We start from the raw sequence: 22,409 nt of genomic DNA, 5'->3' as shown, positions 1-22,409 counted from the left end.
TGGCCGGACAGTGCTTATTTAGACACACATTAGTGTATAAGACAAAATTCCCTGTTTTTTTTTATATAGACTTAGTAAGAAAGCTTTCCAGTAGACTTTTATTAGATAATATCTAATGAATAGAAACTTTAAAAAGTGTTTCCATTTTTTAACTTTAATAAACCATAGGAGAGGTCTGTTACCTAACTCATGCTGAGTAGAATAACCAAGTAGAAGCTGTCAGGCTCCGTAAACCACTCTTGGTTAAGAAAGCAGCCTTGAGAACATTTTGGAAGAAGCCAGTCCTGAAACTACTGTAGTCCTGGCATGCAGACCACTACAGAGGCAAGAAACAGCTAGACCTGGGCCTTTACGTGCTATTTATTAAAAAGCATGATTTTCATTTTGTTATTAGGGACTCAAGGGCCATTCTTGCTGCAAATTTTAACTTTTTAAACTAATGTCTAGGAAAATATGGATAGATTTTGTTATAAACCCTAACATTTTTGCCAGGAATGGTGGTGCACACCTGTCATCCCAGCACTCGGGAGGCTGAGGCAGGAGGATCGCTTTGAGTTTGAGGCCAGCCTCTGCTACATAGTGAGTTCAAGTCCAGCCTGAACTACATAGTGAGACCCTGTCTCAAAAAAAAAAGGGGGCCAGGGATTTAGCTCAGTGGTTCTGGTGCCTGCCTCACAAGCGAAAGGTCCCGAGCTTGATCCCTGGTACCAAAAAAAACAAAACCAAAAACAAAACACTCTAACATTTTAAACTAATGTCTATCAAAAAACAGGACCCCTGGTACAAATTTAGAAGCGGTCTTTATACTGACTATTGTTATATATCATTGTTTGAGAAGCTAAATAATTTAAAATAAAAGAATACCCAGATATTGGTATATTCATATTGTCTCAGTGTTGAACTGACTGATTTTTAAGAGTTTTTAGGATCCTAACAAACTCAAAAATTTCAATTATATTTTTATGCTCTTTAATTTCTTTTTTTGAGACAGGGTTTCACAGTGTAATTCAGGATGGCCTTGAACTGATTATGTATCCCAGGGTGTCCTCAAACTCACAGCTCTTGCCTCAGCTTCCTGAGTGTTGGCATTACAGGCTTATGCAACCACACCCAGCAATTAATATCTTTAACTTTTGTGCAACTGAAACTTTTTCTAAAGTTAAAATACCTCAAATATAAATTTGATTAGCTAATGTAGTGAAAATTTACATTAGCAGGTGAGGACACCTTTGTTATATCTTTTAAAACTCTTCTTTTTCTTTGTTTGTTTTGAGACAGGGTCTCACTGTGTAGCCCAGGGTGGCCTTAAAATCTTCCTCTCTCATCCTCCTGCATGCTGGGATTACAGGAATGCATCACCATACTGACCTTTTAAAAACATTTTATAAAAGTCATGTGATCAAAGAGGTATTTAGGTTTATGTTTTTAAGATATTGAGTACTTTTTAAAAGAAGTAATCTGGTACCATCTCAACAATATATAAATACAAGTATACAGGTAGGCATAACATAATATATACATTTATGCCAATACACATAAAGCAATGACTTAAAGTTATAATTTATCAGCTTTTAAAAACATATGTCTCCAGCCACGGGGGAGGATTCAGAGCTGGCACCACGCCATTACTGTAAAGGAGATGGCATCTGGACCACCATACATCTGCTCCCATCTAATGGAATGCTTCCGAAATGGCCCAGAACCGCTCACAGGAATACAGAGAATGGGTTCGACCCACCTTACCACATCTCCTGCTTTGGGGCAGGTTTCCCGGCTGGCACCACACAGCTCCCTGAATGCAGGTGGCATCCAGGCTGTCGTACAGCTGCTCCCATCTAATGGGATGCTACCAAAATGGCTCAGAACCAATCACAGGAAAAAAATAGCATGTGTTCGATGCACCATAACACATCTGCCACGGGGGAGGATTCCGGGCTGTAATCAGATCTCTGCCATCATCACTCTCACCTGCAGGCTCTAGTACTGAGTCCCTGGTGCCCTGGAGGGTGACAGCCACTGTGTCCAGATGTGCACATCTGCCTACAGCTCTCCCTTCCAATTGCTGCCGGGCTGGGCAGTACAGGGAACCAGAAAGGGACTGAGGTGGTGATGATTAGATCCCAGGTGGACCATAGCTGGTCAGTGTTGCCTAGGACCCCGAGTCCCTGAGTGTACCTGGAGGGTATAGATTGGGTCCTCCCTGGCTGCTTCCATGCCTGGGAGTTCACACATCTGGCTGGCATCCAGGTTGGATGGAGGCAAACTTGCTCGCATCCTTAAAAAGATCTTAAAAAGAGGCCTAGAACTGTACAAGTAAAGATGGATGCAAGCACCTGCTCGGTCCCCTGCAGGAGGACCCTGTGTGGAGGGAGTGGACTGATCCAATAGTTCCTCCTGAGACTTCCTGCAGCCCAGTCTTGCGCCCATTCATACATCCTGAGGCGGATCCCTCCACCAGGCTTCCAATTATCCAACAAGGTAGGGCTGGCCAGGGCCCCAGGGAAGCCTGGGGCTTTGCTGTATAAGGAGGACGTGTTGCTGTCTTTTCAAGTTTTAAGAAAGCCAAATCCCTGGAATTTAGATAAATCAGATAGGCACTACCAGGTTAGGGTTAAGTCTCCAAGAATGGCTTTGCGAGTAATTACAGAAAACAAAACCAAGAAAAAAGCCCAGCAGTTATTAGGTCCTAAGTAATTTGCAGCCTGTTTCACCCGAGCTAATTAAAATGTAATCGGGATTGTCTGGCAACGTGTATTCTGTCAGTAGTTTTTCTTGGGAAGAGAAATCAAGCCAAGAGACCATGAGAAAAGCCTTTCACGGGAATTGGCTCGATCTAAACTGCTTCTGTAGCCGCTGCAACTGTAAAACAAGTAAATCACTGCAACTGACAATAAAAAGGTGGAGGGAGGGACATCCTTGTCCTCTCTGGAGATGGGCTGGTGGTTTCTGCGTTGTGTTGCGGTGTTGTTCAAACACCCGCGTGGCATCTTCTGGGGAGAGGGACTTTGGTAAGGCGGTGGATTTGAGTCAGGTGTGTGGGGACAGGCGCCTGCCTGGATGTCGATGTCCTGCTACCTCGCTACAGAGGTAAGCGTCGGGTTTCGCTTCCCCGCAGGCCCTGAAAGAGGCTGAGTGTCCTTTTCTACTTTCTCCTGACAGACACTGTTTGATTCCGAACAAAGGCTCGCAAAGTTCACCGGTGGGCCTCAGCTCTTCAGATCCCAACTGTGAGCCGTCCGTAGGTCGCTCTCTGGCACACTGGCGGGGAAGGCCACCCGGAGGGCTGCGGACAGACACCCGAAACTGCACCCTCCAGAACTGATCAGCGCCGGTTCCAGCTGCTCGGATCCCTGATTCCGGGAGCCCCTCCTTTGCTGAGCCCCCTCTACTCCACTGGGCCTCGGCCGGCCGGAGGGGTACCCAGTGTAAAGGCAGAGGGCTCTGCTTCCAGTTCCAGCCTCACCTGGGAGCCTCCAGAATTTTCCCTGGGGCGAGAAGCTGGGCTGTTGGAACAGGTGGGTAGCTCAGGGGAGAGGCGAGCAGCAGAGGAGGAGGCCCGCAAGTGGATGACTCGAGGGCCTTGCGCCCTCGGAGTCCGGGAGCTGCTCGGGCGCCCACCCGCTTTGGTGCAGGTCCAAGGGCGCCAGGAGTGCACTTCCAGGAGCCTCCTTCGCCCCTCTCCCCCCCACCTTCCGCACCCTCAAGCTGGAACAACCTACTCGGGCTGGGGGAGCCCTTGGCCCCGGGGATTCTTCCCCGGAGCATCCAAGCCTGGCCCCTGCGTCCTGAGCCCCACCCTTCCCCTGCCACTGCCGGTCCTCTGAGCCGGTGGTTAGTAAGGGAACCCTTGGAGCTGCGAGCGGGACGCGCACCGCGCACCCCGAGAGAGCGCACAAGTCGGCCCCGGGGCCCTGGGTGGGTCTTCCGGAGGTGGCTAGCGAGCCCCAGACCCGCCGGTTAGGAAAGCTACAGCTCAAAGCCGTCCGAGGCGTCCGGCACCCCGGCACCTGCGACACTGGGGCACCGCGCGCGCCTTGGAGACCCCGGGAGTGTCCGTGCCGCCGGTGGGGAGCGTCCCGGGCGGCCCGGAGTTGGCGGAACTCCTCCTCCCTGGCGCCGAGTTGCGCGCGCTGCGGTCCCGGGAAAGTGACAAGCCCCACGCAGACACCTGGGAATCCGAAAAACTGGTCTGCGTCCCCTAGAAAGAGCGAGTGCCGCCCGTCCCGTCGGCCGCCGGGGAGAAGGGATTTGGAGAAGATGCCCAGGAGAGAGGCTTGGGGAGCCCGGATCGTGCAACCCACGCGGAGGGAAAGCCGGGCAGAACTTTGCGCCCGCCCAGGCTGGGAGGACCTCGCGCGCACGCCGAGGCCCCAGGGCTGCAGAGGGGATCCCGGCGGGGCGGGGGGGGGGGGTGGCGAGGGCGAGGGCGCTCGTACCTGGAAGTGCTGGAAGAAGGCGGAGAAGCGAGTGGTCTGCAGGCGGAGGCACCTGGAGGCGCAGCGCGTGCGCTGGAAGCTCCGGGCGGACAGAGACTCGTCCAGCCGCCGTGGGGTCGCCGCCGCCACCAAGCCGGGGCCTGAAGCCAGGCAGCCCCCCGAGGCCGCCAACCAGAGCCACAGGCACAGGGTGAGGGCCGCGCTGCGCCCCGTACTCCATGGCTCCCCGCTCGGAACCGGGGCCGCGCTGCCGGGCACCTCGCCGCCGCCGCCGCCAGTCGGCTGCAAAGTTCAATCCTCGCTCTCCGGTGCCTGCCGACCGCCCGCCCTCCCACTCCCCGGGGGCGGGGCCGGGGTGATAAGCGGCGGCGCCATTGGTCGCCAGCAGTGTGAGCAACAGGGGGCCAGGCCCGGGCGCCGGAGCCGCTGCTGAGCGGATCCAGGGCCGCACTGACCCCGTCCTGTGCCCTGCTCCCCGCCCCGCCTTCCAGGTGAACTCAGGTGTGAGCGAGGGGAGGCGCCCTCTCGGGTAGCAGGGACCCTGGCCCTGGCTGAGGAAGGGCAGAGCGCCCCTAGGGAGGCTGTCCTCTCCCCGTTCCCCACCTCCGGCAAGCCCTTCTGCTTCTGCGGCGTGGGTCACTTGCCCTGAGCCCTAGCATTGGGAAGGAGGTAAGAGAACGGAAGTGGACGGAAAATTGTCTGGATAATTGCACAGTGCCTTCATGTATGACGAGGCCTGGAAAGCTGTAAAGCACTTTTGAAAGGTAAATGTTTCCAGGTTCCTAAAATTTTACTTCTTAAAATGGTTGGTTTTGAAAGGCCCTGTTGCTTATATAGAAATGGAACCTGTGTCTAAACAACTCTTAGTAATATCGGATTGTAGCTCTTGATCAATTCTATTTACACCAACAACCTAAGAAATGAATAATAAGGACCTAGTTGAAAATTCCTGAAAACTACAGGATCTTCGTTTTTCTTCTTGCGATTGCTGGGATGTGTTTGGCCCAGGTGATCAATGCTTAGTTGCAAGCCTGTGGCACTATTGTGAGACAGTGGAATCTTTAAGACACAGGGCCTCCTGGGAGGAAGTTAGGCCATTGAGGATATGTTCCTGAATGGGATACTGGGAATCTAGCCCTTCCTTGTTTTGTTGCACTATATGCTTCCCTGCATGATTTGTTATCTCACCACAGGCCCAAAGCCACAGAGCCGATTGACCATGGGCGGAAACCTCTGAAACTGTGAGCCAAAATAAACCTTTCCTCTTTGCAAGTTGTTTATCTCAGATACTTGTTACAGTAATGGAAAGCTAACCAACAGAGGCCGCAAGCTGACCCCACAGCCAGTTATTACTTTCCACATGGTCTGATCCTGGAGTCTCTTAGTTTAAGTCTCACTAATCAAGTCACCCTTCTCCAAACACAAAGCATGGAAGAATGAGGAGAAAGGGAGAAGAAAAGGAAGATGAGGGTGGGGGAATTTTCAGGCCCATGATGAGCTAACCTGAGACATTATCTTTCTAGTAATATACTTAACAGCCACAGAGAGGAAGCCCTCGAGCTTGAGAGCAGAGGTGTGGTTTGCAGGGCTCTGTGATGAAGAAAACTTGGTGTAGTCAATATGTAGAAATTCTCCATATTCACTCCTAATCTTGAAAATGATTGTACATCTTCTCTTCTGCATAATATTTCTACTATAAAATACTATGTGTAACTGCTTTTCAACAGGAAATTTCTTGCCTATCTGTGCTTTGATCACTGGTCAAAATCTTATTTCACTGAGCTACTGATTTTGGAAAAATGTTTTGAAACAAAGATAGACAACACACCATATTAACTGCCACCCAGGGCAATTTCTCCTCTCTGCTTTAGTGTCACATTATTATCAGGAAGAAATGTCACATAAGTATAATGCATAAATTATAACATTGGTTTTTTGCCTTATCAACTGTCAGAGTAATCAATGAAGACATATAAATTTCCCAAAATGCCCAGAGGATACTATACAACATTTTTAGCCCATTTGCTAGATGTTTTGATGAGGGTATTTGCTGAGAAATCATATCACTTTTGTCATATGCTGAAAGGGTCAATTGGTTCTTTTTCCTTAGAGATATGCTCTTTCAAGTCCTTTTTCATAAAAAGTTCTGAAAAGTCATGGTGAGCTTTTTTCACTACTAACAGAAGTGCTGGGGATTTAGCGCAGTGGTTCTGCCGCCTGCCTCACAAGCCCAAGGTCCCGAGAGTTTGATCCCCAGTACCCCCCCCAAATAAATAAAAATAAAAGTGCCTGTAACTACTAATAGAATAATTTTTAAAACATTTACTCTAAAAAGACTCAATATAAATGTTAAAAATGAATGTTGAATTGTATTTGTTACTTCAGTGGTTGAAATTAGAGAAGAGAAAAAGGATGTTAAGAATTTCTTCTGTATAAATTTTTATTTGGTTTGTCCTCCTGATTCCAGCATTAACGGTCTTCATTCAAATTTCAAGCTTTGTTGTCTTTTCCATTTCCAAATCATCCTCTTTTCCACTTGTCTTATACTCCCTAGATGTGAAGGTCATGTCATCATGTTATAATATGAATTTCTCATCATCCTTGCTAGCATTCCATAGCTCCTGGGTCATTCAAGCTCATTTCTAGATGATTTTAGCTCTGGAAAGAAGGTACTGAGTCATAGAGTAAAAACATTTCTATGCAAAAAAAAAAAATGTTCCATTGACATTCCCTCCCCAAAATCATATACTCCAGCTGGAAATTCAGTGAAATAATTGTTCCTACTGCAGGGGTCCACATTGCTCTCTTTGACTCAAAGTCAGCACTGAATTCCCAATAATGCATGTCCACATTGTCTCACTCACACAAGTCAAACCCTGTTGTGCTTTCCCTTGTGCCATTTGTTGTCAAATGCTATTTTTAGCACACACATTCACATTTTCCTTACCAAAATTTCAGATAACTTGATGGTTCAGACAGAGTTCTCTTTTCTTGTGGCTTCTCCCACTTCTCAGTACCCCCTGTGCCTAAGGTCTGTCATTGCTCAAATGAATTAGTTTGGTTATGAAGGGAGCTGGGCTGACCTCATGAGTCACTGGCAAGACAATTCTGAAGCCCATTCCAGGAAGGATTCAGCTCTTTCCATGCATTTTGCTGCATAATAAACCACCCCACAAGTTAGTGGCTTATTTGGTTATTTTCATGATCTTGTAGGAATCCTGGGCTTAGAGGGATGATTCTCCTGCTTCATGTGATATTGGCTGCAGCTGCAGTAACACTGGGTCTTGAATATTCTGGGTGATCCAATATGGCTCCTTCACTGGCTGTCACTTGGTTCTGTTGACTGGGACCTCAGCTATGGTGGTCTAGTGAGGTACCTCCTATCTCCTCCAAAGGTCTTTCCATGTGGCTCTCATCGAATGCTGGCTAAGTTCCAGGGGGCCAGAAAGTACTAGAGACATATGCCTACAACTCTCCAAAGATCATATTCTGTAGCACATAAGACTCAGGCCAGTAACAGCAATCATTATAGCTACAGTAATAGAGGTGATTACTATATTTTAGCCCTTGATTTGTTTGCTTTTTTTTCCTTTGCACAAAACTAGCCTATGGTAGGTGATTATTTTGGGTTTTTTTGTTTTAATTTCTTTTATTGGTACATTGTAGGTATACAACATAATTACATTTCTCATTGGGAATTGTACCTTTACATAATGCATCTTGGTTCTTATTTTTTCCCCATTCCTAGCCCTCCCTTCACCCCCTCCACCCTTCCCTATTTACAAAGACTTTATTTCCATTTTTTCCATTTCTCATCATTTTTCCTTTCCTTTCTTTCCTTTCCCCTGCCCCTCCCACTACCCCTACGCCTTTGGACCTTTTCTTCCTATTTTGCATTATTGATTATTCATTCTAATCATTGGTACATTTTAGGTATACAATATAATGACATTCATCATTGGAAATTTGCACCTTTACATAGTCTCTCTTGTTTCTTATTTTTCACCCTTGCCCAGCCCTCCCTTCAACCCCTCCAGTCCTCCCTATTTACAAAGATTTTGTTCCTATTTTTCCATTTTCTCATATTAATCCCATTCCCTTCTATCCTTTCCCCTAGCCCTCCCACTTCCTTCCCCTTTGCCCCTTTTCTTCCTATTTCACATTACCTATTATACATTTAGTCCTTATTTACACTTTCAGTTTCTCACACCAGAGAAAGTATTCGGTATTTACACATGTGTGTCCTATTTATTTCACTTAAGAGTATCACCTCAATGTGCATCCACTTAGCTATAAATGTCTTAATTTCTCATTTTTTATGACTGAGTAGTACTCCATTTTATTAAAAAAAACACATTTTCTTTATCAAGTCTCCAGTTGATGGGCATTTGGGCAGTTTTCAAGTTTTAGCTATTACAAACTGCGCTGCTATGAACATGGGTGCACATATATCACTGTGGTATGATTCTTTTAATTCTTTGGGGAAGATCCCCAGCAGTGGAATAGTGGGGTCAAATGGGACTTCCAGTCCTAGTTCGTTGAGGTATCTCCATACTGATTTCCACAGTGCTTGCACCAGTCTACACTCCCACCAGCAGTGGAGCAGGGTTCGTCTTTCCCAACAGCCCCACCAGCATTTGTTATTGGCTGATTTCATGATAGCAGCCATTCTTTCTGGAGTGAAGTGGAATCTCAGCATTGTTTTCATTTGCATCTCTTGAATGACCAGTGATGTTGAACATTTTTTCATGTATTTATTTGCTATTTCTACTTCTTTGTCTGAGAAATGTCTGTTCATTTCAGATGCCCATTTTTGGATTGGGTCTTTAAATTTGGGAGGTCTGATCTTTTTAAGTTCTTTATAGATTCTAGATAGTAGACCTTTGTCTGAAGAAGAGCAGGTGAAGATTTGTTCCCACATTGTGGGTTGTCTCTTCACACTGCTGGTGGTTTCTCTTGCTGTGCAGAAGCCTTTTAATAAGAAGAGATCCCATTTGTTGATTGTGCTAGTTCATGGGCAACTGAGGTTTTGTTCATAAAATCTTTTCCTACACCAGTGTCTTCAAGGGTTCTACCTAACCTCTGTTCCAACTGGTTCAGAGTTTCTATTTTAATATTTAGATCTTTAATCCATTTTGATTTTAGTTTAGTGCATGGTGAGAGATACAGGTCTAGTTTTAATCTTTGGCAAGTTGAAGCCCAATTTTTCCAGCACCATTTATTAAAGAGGCTATCTTTCCTCCAGTGAGGGTGTTTGGCTCCTTTGTCGAAGATGAGATGGCTGAGTGTGTCTGGCGTTGTTTCTGCATCTTCTAATCTGTTCCACTGGTCCTCAGGTCTGTTTCTTTGCCAGTACCATGCTGTTTTTATCACAGTAGCTTTGTAGTATAGTTGTAGGTTGGGGATTGTGATACCCCCTGCCATGTCTCTGTTACCTAGAATTGCTTTTGCTATTCTGGGTCTCTTCTTGCTCCAAATGAATTTTTGGATTGTTTTCTCGAGGTCTATGAAGTATGCTGCTGGGATCTCAATTGGAATTGCATTAAATCTGTATAACAGTTTTGGAAGTATGGCCATTTTCACTATATTAACCTTTCCTACCCAGGAGCAGGGGATGTCTGTCCATTTTCTGATATCATCTTCAATCTCTCTTTTCAGAGTGCCATAGTTTTCAGAGAAGAGGTCTTTGATTTCTTTCGTTAGGATGATTCCTAGGTATTTCAGTTTTTTGGATGCTATTGTGAAAGGAATTATTTGCCCTGTTTCTCTCTCAGTGAGTCTGTCATTGGTGTAGAGGAAAGCTATTGATTTTTGTGTGTTGACCTTGTAACCAGCTACTTGACTGAATTTGGCTATTAAGTGTAGAAGACTTTTGGTGGAGTTCTTGGGGTCTTCTATATAGAGTATCATGTCATCTGCAAATAATGACAATTTGACTTCTTCATTTCCTATCTTTATTCCTTTTATTTCTTTCTCTTGTCTAATTGCTGTGGTTAATGTTTCCAGAACTATATTGAACAAGAGTGGTGATAGTGGACATCCTTGTCTTGTTCCTGATTTGAGTGTGAAGGATTTCAGTTTTTGACCATTTAGTATGATATTGGCTGTTGGTTTTTCATAGATGGCTTCTATCAGTTTGAGGTAGAGACCATCTATTCCAATTTTTTGTAGGGTTTTTATCATAAATGCATGTTGGATTTTGTCAAATGCTTTTTCTGTGTCTATGGAGATAATCATGGTTTTTGTCCTTGGCTCTATTGATATAGTGTATTACATTGATTGATTTTCATATATTGAACCATCCCTGCATCCCTGGGATGAATCCCATTTGATCAGGGTGTATGATCTTCTTGATGATCTTCTGCATTCTGTTTGCCAGTATCTTATTAAGGATTTTTGCATCTATGTTCATTAATGAGATTGGCCTATAGTTCTCTTTTTCAGTTGGGTCTTTGTCTGCTTTGGGGATCAAGGTGATGCTTGCTTCCAGGAATGAACTTGGGAGTATTGCTTCCCTTTCAATTTCATTGAAGAGTTTAAACAGTAGTGGCAGTAGTTTCTCTCTAAATGTCTTGTAGAATTCAGCAGTGAAGCCATCAGGGCCTGGGCTTTTCTTAGTTGATAAGTTTTTCATTACATTTTCAATTTCATTGGTTGATATTGGGTTGTTCCGAATTTTTAGGTCTTCTTCATTCAACTTTGGTAATTCGTATGTATCTAGGAATCTGTCCATTTCTTCTGTGTTGTCCATCTTATTGGCGTATAGGTTCTGGAAGTAGGTATTGATGATCATCTGGATTTCTGCTGGGTCTGTTGTAATTTCACCCTTTTCATTCCTAATTGCATGGATTTGGGCCTTTTCTTTCCTTTTTCTGACAAGGTTGGCTAAAGATTTGTCAATTTTGTTGATTCTTTTGAAGAACCAACTCTTGGCTTCATTGATTTTTTTTGTATCATTCTCTTAGTCTCCATTGCATTGATTTCTCCTCTGATCTTTATAATTTCCTCCCTTGTATGAGCTTTGGGGTTGTCCTGTTCTTCTTTTTCTAGAAGCTTGAGGTTCAGCATTAGGTTGTTTAATTGGGCTTGTTCTGTTTTCCTAATATGCGTATTCACTGCTATGAATTTCCCTCGTAAGACTGCTTTCATTGTGTCCCATAGATTCCGATATGTTGTATTGTCATTGTCATTTAATTGAAGGAACTGTCTGATTTCTTTGCTAATTTCCTCTGTGACCCATTGGTTATTCAGAACTGTGTTGTTCAATTTCCACATGTTTATGAAATTTTTTGAGTTTCTTTTGCTATGGATCTCCAATTTCATCACACTATGGTCTGATAATGTACAGGGGATAACTTCAATTCCTTTGTACTTACTTCAACATGTTCTATGTGTGAGTATGTGGTCTATTTTGGAGAATGACCCATGTGCAGCTGAGAAGAATGTGTATTCTGATTTTGTGGGGTGGAAGACTCTGTAAACATCTGTTAAGTTCATTTGTTCAAGAGTTCGATTGAGTTCTAGTATTTCATTACTTATTTTTAGTCTAGTTGATCTATCTGTGACAGTGGGGTGTTGAGGTTCCCCACTACAATTGTATTAGTGCATACATGACTTTTCATGTCTGTTAGTATTTGTTTTATATAGTTGGGTGCACTAGTGTTTGGTGCATAGATATTTATGATTGTCATCTCTTCCTCTTGGATTCTTCCCTTTACAAGGATGTAGTGTCCTTCTTCATCTCTCTTAATCATTGTTGGTTTGAAATCTACTTGATCTGCAAAGAGGATAGATACTCCTGCTTTTTTGGGGGTTCCCATTGCATGGAGTATTGTTTTCCACCCTTTAACTTTCAGTCTATGAGTTTCCTTTTGAATTAAGTGTGTTTCTTGTATGCAGCATATTGTTGGATTTTGCTTCTTGACCCATTCTGCCAGTCTATTTCTTTTGATTGGTGAATTGAGACCATTAACGTTGATGGTTATAACTGAAATGTATTGACTTGTCATTGCCATGACTTTTTCTTTTTGTTGTGTTCTCCCCCTTTACATTTAATTTCTTGTCATGACAGATGGGTTCATTCTGCTTTGCTTCCTGGGGTTGTGATCCTCAATGTCTGTTCCTAGGCTATTGTGTAAAATTCTTTGGAGTGCTGGTTTGGTATTCATGAAGTTCCTAAGGTGCTCTTTGTTATGAAAGTGTCTTATTTCTCCATCCATTTTGAAAGATAGTTTTGCAGGGTCCATCAGTCTGGGTTGGAGGCTGTTTTGTTTTAGGGCTTCGAATATGTCACTCCAAGCTCTTCTTGCCTTGATGGTTTGTGTTGAGAAGTCTGCTGTGATTCTGATGGGCTTTCCTTTGTATATGATTTGTTTCTTTTCTCTGACTGCTTGGAGAACTTTGTTCTTCTGTTGTGTTTCTGGAATCTTAACAATTATATGCCTATGTGTAGATTTTTTTTGATCAAGGCTATTTGGAGTCCTATATGCCTCACTTATCTGTATGTCAAGCTCTTTTCCCCTGCTTGGGAAGTTTTCTGCCATTATTTCTGTGAAGAGATTTTTTATGTCATCTGCACTCTCTCCTGTTTCTTCATTGAGCCCAATCAGTCTTATGTTATTCTTCTTTGCATCATCTAGCAGCTGCTGGATTGATTTCTCATGTTCCCTTATAATTTTGAAGCAATTTTTCTTTTCCTGGTCACTAATTGCAATCTTATCTTCTATATCTGAAATTCTGTCCTCACATTGGCTCATTCTGCTGTGTGGACTTTCAGTGGAGTTTTTCATGTCCTGGAAATCTATTTGCATCTGTTTTATGGATTCCATTTGTTTCTTATGTTGGGATTCCATCATATTCCTGAGCTCCTCTCTAGATTTATTAATCATGTCTTGCACTAGGGACACAGTTTCTCTTGTTATCTGAGAAATTATTTCTGATTTCATTTTTTCCAGATCCCCTTTTGTTGCCAGTTCAGTGGGTCCAGGTGGTTGAGTATCAGAGGGTTCCATCTCATTTCCCTTTGGGGTTGCTGTAGGTGATCTGGAAGCCTGGTTTTGAGACTTATTTATGTGTTTTCTCATTTCAACTGGGGTGGGGGGCTGTTAGCACCTGCACAGATTATCTCCTCTGAGCTGGGTGAGGTGGGACGGGCCCGGGAGCAGCAGTAGGGATGGTGACCCAAAAGCCCTTTCCTGTGGGCTGGGAGCAGCGGGAGGGATGCTGGCCTGGAAGCCCCTTCCTCTGGACCAGGAGCAGTGGGACAGTGGCTCAGAAGCCCCTACCTCTGGGCCGGGAACAGCAGGACTCAGTACCTTGGTCTGGTGGTCTAGTGTCCTCTGCATCTTTGTAGTGTGGAAACAGGTGGCTGCTTGTCTGCAGTGGGGTGATTCTGTGTCTTCCACGCAACTCAGGACCTCGGTAGGGCGGTAGGGCATGCACAGACCTTCCTGTGTGCAGCAGGCTGATTCAACGCGAATTCTGCATGACGGGGACCTCGGTAGGTTATAGGCAGACCTGCCTGTCTGCAGCGGGCTGATTCGGGGTGTTCTGTGCGACAGCAGGTGATTATTATTTTCAGTTTACAGAGGAGAATACTAAAGTCAGAGAAATTAATCCCTGGGCATTGAGCTGGGACTGAAAGCCAGAAATCCCAGATTCAGGAACTATATCCTCAATCAGTCTGCTTTTGGCTTCTCAACATTTCTGAAACAAAATTTTTGACTTATCATTTGAATTTTCACTTCTCTTCAGAAGATGATTTAAATTTCAGGAGTAGTTAGGCATTAGAGGGTAAATACAAAGCTATGGGTAATTAGGTAATTTCTAACTTCTAATGATGGTTCATCCATCTATTGCCATTCCTTCAATGAATGAAGGTGTTTTTACTTTAGAGGATCTCAGAGATTTATGACTAAGTCATGAAAACTGCAAGGAAATAAAGTGACCTTCATCTTCCATATGCCCAAGTTTACATTATCTAAATACTTCTAGGTAAATCAGGGAAGAAATAAAATACAAAGCCACCTAAGTTGATGCTTAATTCATTTTGGTTTTCACACTTTAGTTTTGCATATGTATACTTTATCTGCTACTTTTGTCACCAATTTGCATTACTTTGTGAAAATATTCTCTGGCTAGCTTCTCACAAAACCAAAGACACTCAAGAAAAGAGAAGTAAACTCTGAAGTTACATTTCATATATGCAGCACATATATACAGCAGAATAATATCTGGCTATGAAAACAATACCATACCATCATTTGCAACAACAAGGGCAGAACTGGAGATCATTAAGGTGAACAAAATAAGCCAGGCACAGAAAGACAAGTACTGAATGATCACATTCATGTGGAATCTAAAAAAGTTGATCTCATAGAATTTGAGGAGAGAATGGTGGTTATTAGAGGCTAGGGAGAGTAGTGGGTAGGGAGAGATGAGGGAGGCTAATTAAAGGGATCTAAGATATGGTTTGATGGGAGCAAGAAGCTCTGGTGTGCTACTGCACTGTAGAGTAACTGCATAAAATGTAATTACAAAGCAAGAAGGGCTACAGACATTTTCACAATAAGGAAATGATAAATGTTTGAAGATATAGATAAATATATTTAATATATATATTTAACCAGACTTAAAATGCATATATATAGTGGCACATCAGATGGTAAATCATTATGTACAATTTTCATGTTTTTATAAATCATTTTTGAAAAGCAACTTTAGTGGGGTGTTCTCTTAGAAAGAGAATAGTTTTCTAAATAAAGAAGAATAGCTCCAATTTTCAATTCTTTGTGTGATGGATTATTGCTCCTCTTGTTATCTATTCAGTCAATGTCACAGAGCTCTTATGTTTGGCCTTTCAATGCAAAAAGTAGGAAGAATAGTTAATACTAAATGTTAAAAATGTAAATCTATTCCATTTAAATTTAGATGCTATGTCACATTAGCTTCCATGTATTCATTTCCACTCTGAGGATAAAAACACTTATGGACTGAACAACAATTGCAGAAAGACCCACTAGGATAGACACTTTTATTGAGAGTTATTGACTTTGAGGTATTTGATAAGGTTTTTATATACAAATATTACTAATGATATTTAAAGCCTGTTTATCTTTAAATTGCGGATTTTCTACTCAGTAGCATGGCTGCAATGTTTCTGAGTGTTCTGTCCATGCCTCTTGCTGTGTTTTGAATTTCCATGTCCCTGGTAAATGTCTTCAAAAATCTTATTTTATTTTTAAAACCAGCTTAATAAAACTTGATCAGGCACATAGCAGAATCAATAGGAAGCTAATTGTCAGTAATGAGAGAGATTTCTTTCCTTAGAGAATGAAGAACCGAAGCATAAATCGCTTTTAATGGGTCTTTGCAACAAACCATACATAACCCTTTAAGAAAAAAACAGAAAGGAAACACACAACTTCCTGTGATGGGGGTGCCTGCTGCTTTCATGAAGGATGAAGGGATGGACTGTGGACGGTTTTCTAGGATGTCTACAAGGATAGAGATATCTGGAAGCTATTTTGGTTTCTGATGAGTCTCAGAGGCCTTGACACTTTCCCCCTTAACCATTTGAGGACATCTTTGTAGCCAGAGCTGTCTTTATATGATGGCAAACGGCGTGGGAAGGAAAACCTTCACACTTGTGTAATGTCAGCTTTGGTTTGGAAGAGTAGTCTTTAGAAACAGTTCTGTATTCTCTGTTGTCTCATTTACTTCTTACTGGATTGATTATTTTTAGAAACATTCCATAATTCTATATTTTCTGGCTTCCCAAAATGAGTGTATTTTCTTATGTCTAAAGTAGTTAACATGTGTTGCTATCTAATTTACCTCTTTCTCTGTATTTCAGAGTAACTCTCATTTATTTCACAAAGAGCTGAAATAATTGCTGAGAGGACAACACACCTTGTCTTGGCTTGTGTCTCTGAGATGAGAGGGATACCTGATTATAATCCTGTTAGCCACTAGGCAGGTACTTTTAGGGACCATTACCTGGGCTTGAAGAGGGAGGGCAGGATGCTGCCCTTTAAATGACAATTAACATATTTTCAAACTTTCTTCATTATGGCTAAGGCCCTGATCCGTTCATTTTAGGTGTCCTAAACATTACTCTTCACAATCCTGAATTTTACACCTGGAAGCTTTCGCATCTGCTACTTTTTAAACATGTGATACAGAACCTCTAACTGAACATGCTCAGCAATGTGCCCACATGGTGTGGAATGGTGAGTCTTTCCTGTGTGAACATAGGTAATATCCCCAATAAAAGCCCCTTGCTTTCTTTGATAGAGTAGAATATTTTCAGTCATGCCTAGCACTCTCCTTTCCTGCTGCATGGATTTGCTTTCTTTGATAGAGTAGAATATTTTCAGCCATGCCCAGCACTCTCCTTTCCTGCTGCATGGATTTGCTTTCTTTGATAGAGTAGAATGTTTTCAGCCATGCCCAGCACTCTCCTTTCCTGCTGCATGGATTTGCTTTCTTTGATAGAGTAGAATGTTTTCAGCCATGCCCAGCACTCTCCTTTCCTGCTGCATGTATTGACCTCTCTAGAGTGGGTACCCGTTAGCAGCGAGAGGTTGACAACCCTCAGCAGCAGAGCCCCTTCCTGAGGCCATCCTGCCCAGCTTGTACCCAGTGGTCGTCAGTGCAGCAGCACTGAACAAAGCTACACAAGGTAGAAGCAGACCTTTGCTGTAAGACCCACTCACCCGTGCCACGAGCCCTGAACTATCTTCTCTAAGTTAAGAGCAACTTACCTGAAGCTAAAAGCCTTGTGTGAGGCTGAAGGATATGATCTTGTCAAGTTGGAGCTTTAAATACAGAATTCTAGAAGGAAGACAAATGTTGGGAGCAATGCTACATAATTCTAGGGAAAAATCATTTGGTTAGCTTAGTTCTCTTGCCTACAGCCCAGCTACAGAATAACTCCAGTTTGCCCTCCGGTCACAACTGAGACTTCAGTGATCCAGTGATGCTGTGATTCTCCAGGACAAGAAACATCCTGGGAGAACAAACATCTGCTCAGTTCCTCGTTGTTCTTGGACTGTTAACATCTTGTTTACCCGAGATGTACTGAACTCTCTGCAAGCCTTCTGTTACACTTTGTTTATCCCAATGGGAACTATTGAACTCTCTGCAAGTCATTTGTTACATTTGTTTCTCCCAATGTACTGAATTCTCTGCAAGTCATTTGTTACGAGGTACTGAATAAAAGGTGTGGTAAGCTGGGGGCTTTTGTCTTTGCCGCCCAGAGCAGCACTGATCAGACCCAAAGCTCAGCTTCTTAGTCTCATTTTTCTACCTTTCCTGTAATTTGCCATGTGCTGCTGTGGCTCACAGGAGACCAGGACTCACTGTAGAGGTTCTGGTAACGTCCCCTTCTCCTGTCCCCTACATTTGGCTCCCAATGTGGATGTGAATTGGATCCACGGGTGAACTCGCCTGTGAGACAAACTCGGAGTAAAAGAGACAGCACACGGATCTCCCAGGACGCTTTCGAGACTCAGAGGAGGGACTCTGGTGGTAAGTGTGTCCAGCTGGGGGTAATTTTCTATCTTTGCTGAGTTATAACTATGGGTCAGTCTCTGTCATCGGAGAAGCGTAACTTTGCCAAATTACTTAAGTCGCTATTAAAGCAAGCTATGTACCCAGTACCTAAGGATACTGTGATAGATTTGTTAAAAGGCATACAAATGTACATCCTATCTTTTCCCCAGGAAGGGACAACTAACTTAATAGCATAGGAACGTGTAGGTACCATTCTCCATGAGGCCTGGTGAAGGAGTGATTGTCTCTCCCCCTGAACACTCTCCACTTGGGCCTTACTCCACTCTGTTCAGAGGTCAGAGTTGCTAGTCATTATATTTGTGATTGAAAACTTCCCTCCCCAACCTCTTAATATTTTAAGTGATTCCTCTTACGCAGTCTGGTTGACTCAAAGACTGGAAGGAGATACGGTCTGCTCTACCTTAGAACCTAAATTATTAAACTTGTTTTTAAGATTACAAAAGGCCATATGTCAAAAAATTCCTCTTGCCTTAATAACGTGGGGGAGAGGTTTCACCTGTGTCCTAACAGATAATGGGAAAACCTTGTGGCTGCCCTCCCGGAACGTGAGACCATGGGTCACGCTGGTGGAACTGCCAACATCTCGCAGAATGAGTGATAGCACCCTGGCTGAAAGCGATGAGCCAGCTGCACCTCAGGGACCCACCTCACCAGCGACAAACCAGCAAATCCATGGCAGGGTCCAGGACTGAGATGATGCCCCCAGAGGAATGATAATTATAGATCTATGGTAAAAAATTTATAAAGGTGGGGGACAACTTCAAAATGCTCTTTTTATATTTACAGGTATAAAAGCGCTTTCATTCCTTCTGATTCTAATTTCAAGAGATCTCTGTTAATTATTCCAAAGTTTTTGACCAGTCATATACAATTACAAATCTAATAATCATAAAAAGGATATTGTAATTCAATTTGGCCAAATATATTTGAGTGCACTCTAATTTTATAAATTGTCTTATATGTTTGTCTGTTGTCTGTTTGTTTGTACAGTTGAGCTCAATTTTTTTTCTCTTTTCCTTTTCACCTTTAAAAAAAAATTTTTTTTTTCTTAAAAGATATTCACCTATTATTAAATTGGCTTACAGATAAATGTTATTAAATTAAAGGCATGCCCTCCTTCCCAGGTTAACTGATCAAAGTGCCACCAAGATTTATTTTATAAAAGTAATGTGTATTGTCACCTACATGCAATAATCAAATTGCAATAAGCAGTTGTAAAATAAGAAGATATATATTCTTATTCTTTGTTTGTCAAAATAAATAGAGACTGTGGGTACTCCCTTTGGTGAATAAAGAAGTGGCCACCCAGAAAATAATTATTCTGGTCTTAATTCACTAAAGGGACCCCCTAGTAATTTTTATAATCTTATGGGAGACACACCACAACAATTATTGTCTCAATATGTTATTATAAATTGATTACATTGGTTATCATTGAAGTTTAAATTCTAAATATGTTATAAATCGATTACATTGGTTATCATTGAAGTTTAAATTCTAAATATGTTATAAATTGATTACATTGGTTATCATTGAAGTTTAAATTCTAAATGTTATAAATTGATTACATTGGTTATCATTGTAGTTTAAATTCTAAATATGTTATAAATTGATTACATTGGTTATCATTGATGTTTAAGCGCTAAATATGTTATTGTAAAATGTTTACATTGGTTAAGTTCTGAATATGCTATTGTAATATGTCCACATTGGTCATCTTCAAAAGCTTAATTTCTGTGTCATAAAAAATAGAGTGTTATTAGAAAGATGGTTTTGGTACCAAACTACAGTGAAGAACATAAGGTTTTATGCAACTGTGATATTTATTACTGCTCCTTTTCTGGTGTTCAAAATGTATTCATGCCCTCTAATTGTATGGATCTTCCAACATATTGTTTATGGTAATAACCTTTTGATTCAGGTATTGGCCCTTCTCTTATGCTCCAGCCACCTATGAAAATAGGCACACTTGTATGCTGATATATTTTCCTTAGATGACTTCCTATAAAAAGCTACTCAGGGATTCAACCACAAGAACAACTATCATTGGCAATAATAACAGTTTAACTATATTTTTATTCCAAAATGCTTATATCCAGGTAAAATTATAATAGTTGAGTTCACTACTCCTCTTACAATGCTAATGTTATTGATCTTCTCTTCTGGGTGTTCAACAACCAAAGTTTAGAGACCAAAACTGAAGAGGTATTTGGGCTAAGAAGGCAGCCAGTATTTTGGCCCTGGCCCTCCAAGGTCAACAACAATAACAAAAAGATCCAGGACATGAGGGAACCATCTCCGAGATCCTGCATTTTTGGTGAGTCACCCAACCTCCTGAGCAGGGAGGTTGCTGAACACCAAAACAGTAAAGATCCAACAAAAAGTGTACCAAAGGAATGTCACCTGGAGGAAAAAAATCTCCCATGATTTTGCAGGAAGCAACATGGTCAAGCAAGGCCGTGACATATCCTGATGGCTGACACTGACAGAGGAGCTAAGAGGCTCTATGCATGGTTCCAAGACAGTGGCTGTGGAGGCTTAATTGACCTTGTTAGATAACAAGAGATTGATTTTATTTAATATAGGTCTCACTGTAACTTGGTTTTAAACAACCAGTAGAAAAGTATAACTAAAGACAATGCTACTTTGAGTTCAACAAAAGTTTTAAGTTGTTAAGCCCCATGTTTAAAAACAAATTGCTAGATTTTTAATCCTTTTTAATTTTTAATCCTAAGAAAAATTATGCTTATTATAGACAGCTAAGCCAGTCAAACTATAGATCCTCACACTACATAGGGACAAGCCATTGTTGGGTGTGCTTGCTTTTCATAAAACCCCTTCACATAAAACAAAAAGAAAGGGAGATATGTTGGGAGCAATGCTACATAATTCTAGGGAAAAATCATTTGGTTAGCCTAGTTCTCTTGCCTATAGCCCAGCTACAGAATAACTCCAGTTTGCCCTCCGGTCACAACTGAGACTTCAGTGATCCAGTGATGCTGTGATTCTCCAGGACAAGAAACATCCTGGGAGAACAAACATCTGCTCAGTTCCTCGTTGTTCTTGGACTGTTAACATCTTGTTTACCCGAGATGTACTGAACTCTCTGCAAGCCTTCTGTTACACTTTGTTTATCCCAATGGGAACTATTGAACTCTCTGCAAGTCATTTGTTACATTTGTTTCTCCCAATGTACTGAATTCTCTGCAAGTCATTTGTTACGAGGTACTGAATAAAAGGTGTGGTAAGCTGGGGGCTTTTGTCTTTGCCACCCAGAGCAGCACTGATCAGACCCAAAGCTCAGCTTCTTAGTCCATTTTTCTACCTTTCCTGTAATTTGCCATGTGCTGCCGTGGCTCACAGGAGACCAGGACTCACTGTAGAGGTTCTGGTAATGTCCCCTTCCTCTGTCCCCTACAGGCAAATGCTTCTGGGACATCTACAAGGCAGAAGATGATCCGGAAAGATGATCACATTTGGCATCTAGCCCTTTTCACATCCTCAGAGCCTCAGAGCCTCACCAATGTTTTGCTCTGACACTGCAATTCCTGTCTTGGAAACTAGCCTCCTGTCCCTCTTAACTGCCCATATCACTGGCCCTTTGTACACCAAGGGCGCTCTCTTCACTCCCCCCTCTGCCCCTGCCCTGTACTGGGGGTCAAACCCAGGACCTTCACACCAAGCTACATCCCTTGCCTTTTAAAAGTTTTTAAATTTTTGAGAGAGAATGTTGCTAGGTTGCCCTGGCTGGGCTTCAATTGGCAATCCTTCTGCCTCAGCCTTCCAGTATGCTGGGATTACAAGTGTGCACCACTGCTACTGGCTACTCCTCACTGTTTTTTAGGATCCCAATTGTGCTTATGGGCTTTGTATGTATCAAGAGGTGAACCTCTTACAACTAGTAAGAATGTGTGGACCAGTCATGCTGGGGGCACCGAATCAGCCCGCACCCTGGCAGCAATCCACTGGATCCCCCACTCCCCCACTCCTTTGGCCTCTTCTCTGTACAGCCACCTGGTTCCACACTACAAAGACACAGAGGACAAAGGGAAAGGAATGGAAAAAGAATTAAGATGTGTTATGCACATGTACCAACTCCCCACGAGGAATTCAATCATTATGTACTGCAATAATGTACTAATAAAACAATAAAGAAAAATGAAAAATGACACGATAGCAAATTGCAGTGTGTGATCCTGGGTGGGGTCTTGGATCAGGCAGATAAACTGCCATAAAAAAACCCCACTATTGAAGTTCTTACAGCCTAGTTGTACTTGTAGGACTCTATGCGTTGATGTCAAGGCATTTTTTCACACCTCCTTCAGTGCTACTTCCTGCACATGCGCACTCTTTGGTACCTGCGCGACAACAGGCGTCATAAGAACATCTGGGGGTCGT

General features: G+C 42.6%; 1 pseudogene across 1 annotated transcript in view; it reads left to right on the top strand.

Annotated features, from left to right (window-relative positions):
• The window catches only part of LOC110347689 (beta-1,4-galactosyltransferase 1 pseudogene), a 54,762-nt pseudogene extending 32,582 nt beyond the window's left edge, over positions 1–22,180 (top strand). The window contains exons 4-7 of the transcript XR_015449950.1: positions 3,160–3,515; positions 16,291–16,413; positions 16,536–16,666; positions 17,354–22,180. The product of XR_015449950.1 is annotated as a beta-1,4-galactosyltransferase 1 pseudogene (transcript). The remainder of the gene's footprint in view (positions 1–3,159; positions 3,516–16,290; positions 16,414–16,535; positions 16,667–17,353) is intronic.
• Positions 22,181–22,409: the final 229 nt, after the last annotated feature.

This window comes from Heterocephalus glaber, unplaced genomic scaffold (genome assembly GCF_053883595.1).
Source record: "Heterocephalus glaber isolate CG9 unplaced genomic scaffold, H.glaber_assembly_v1.0 deba00000122, whole genome shotgun sequence".
Lineage (NCBI taxonomy): Eukaryota > Metazoa > Chordata > Mammalia > Rodentia > Bathyergidae > Heterocephalus > Heterocephalus glaber.
This window is presented reverse-complemented; position numbering and strand designations above follow the sequence as displayed.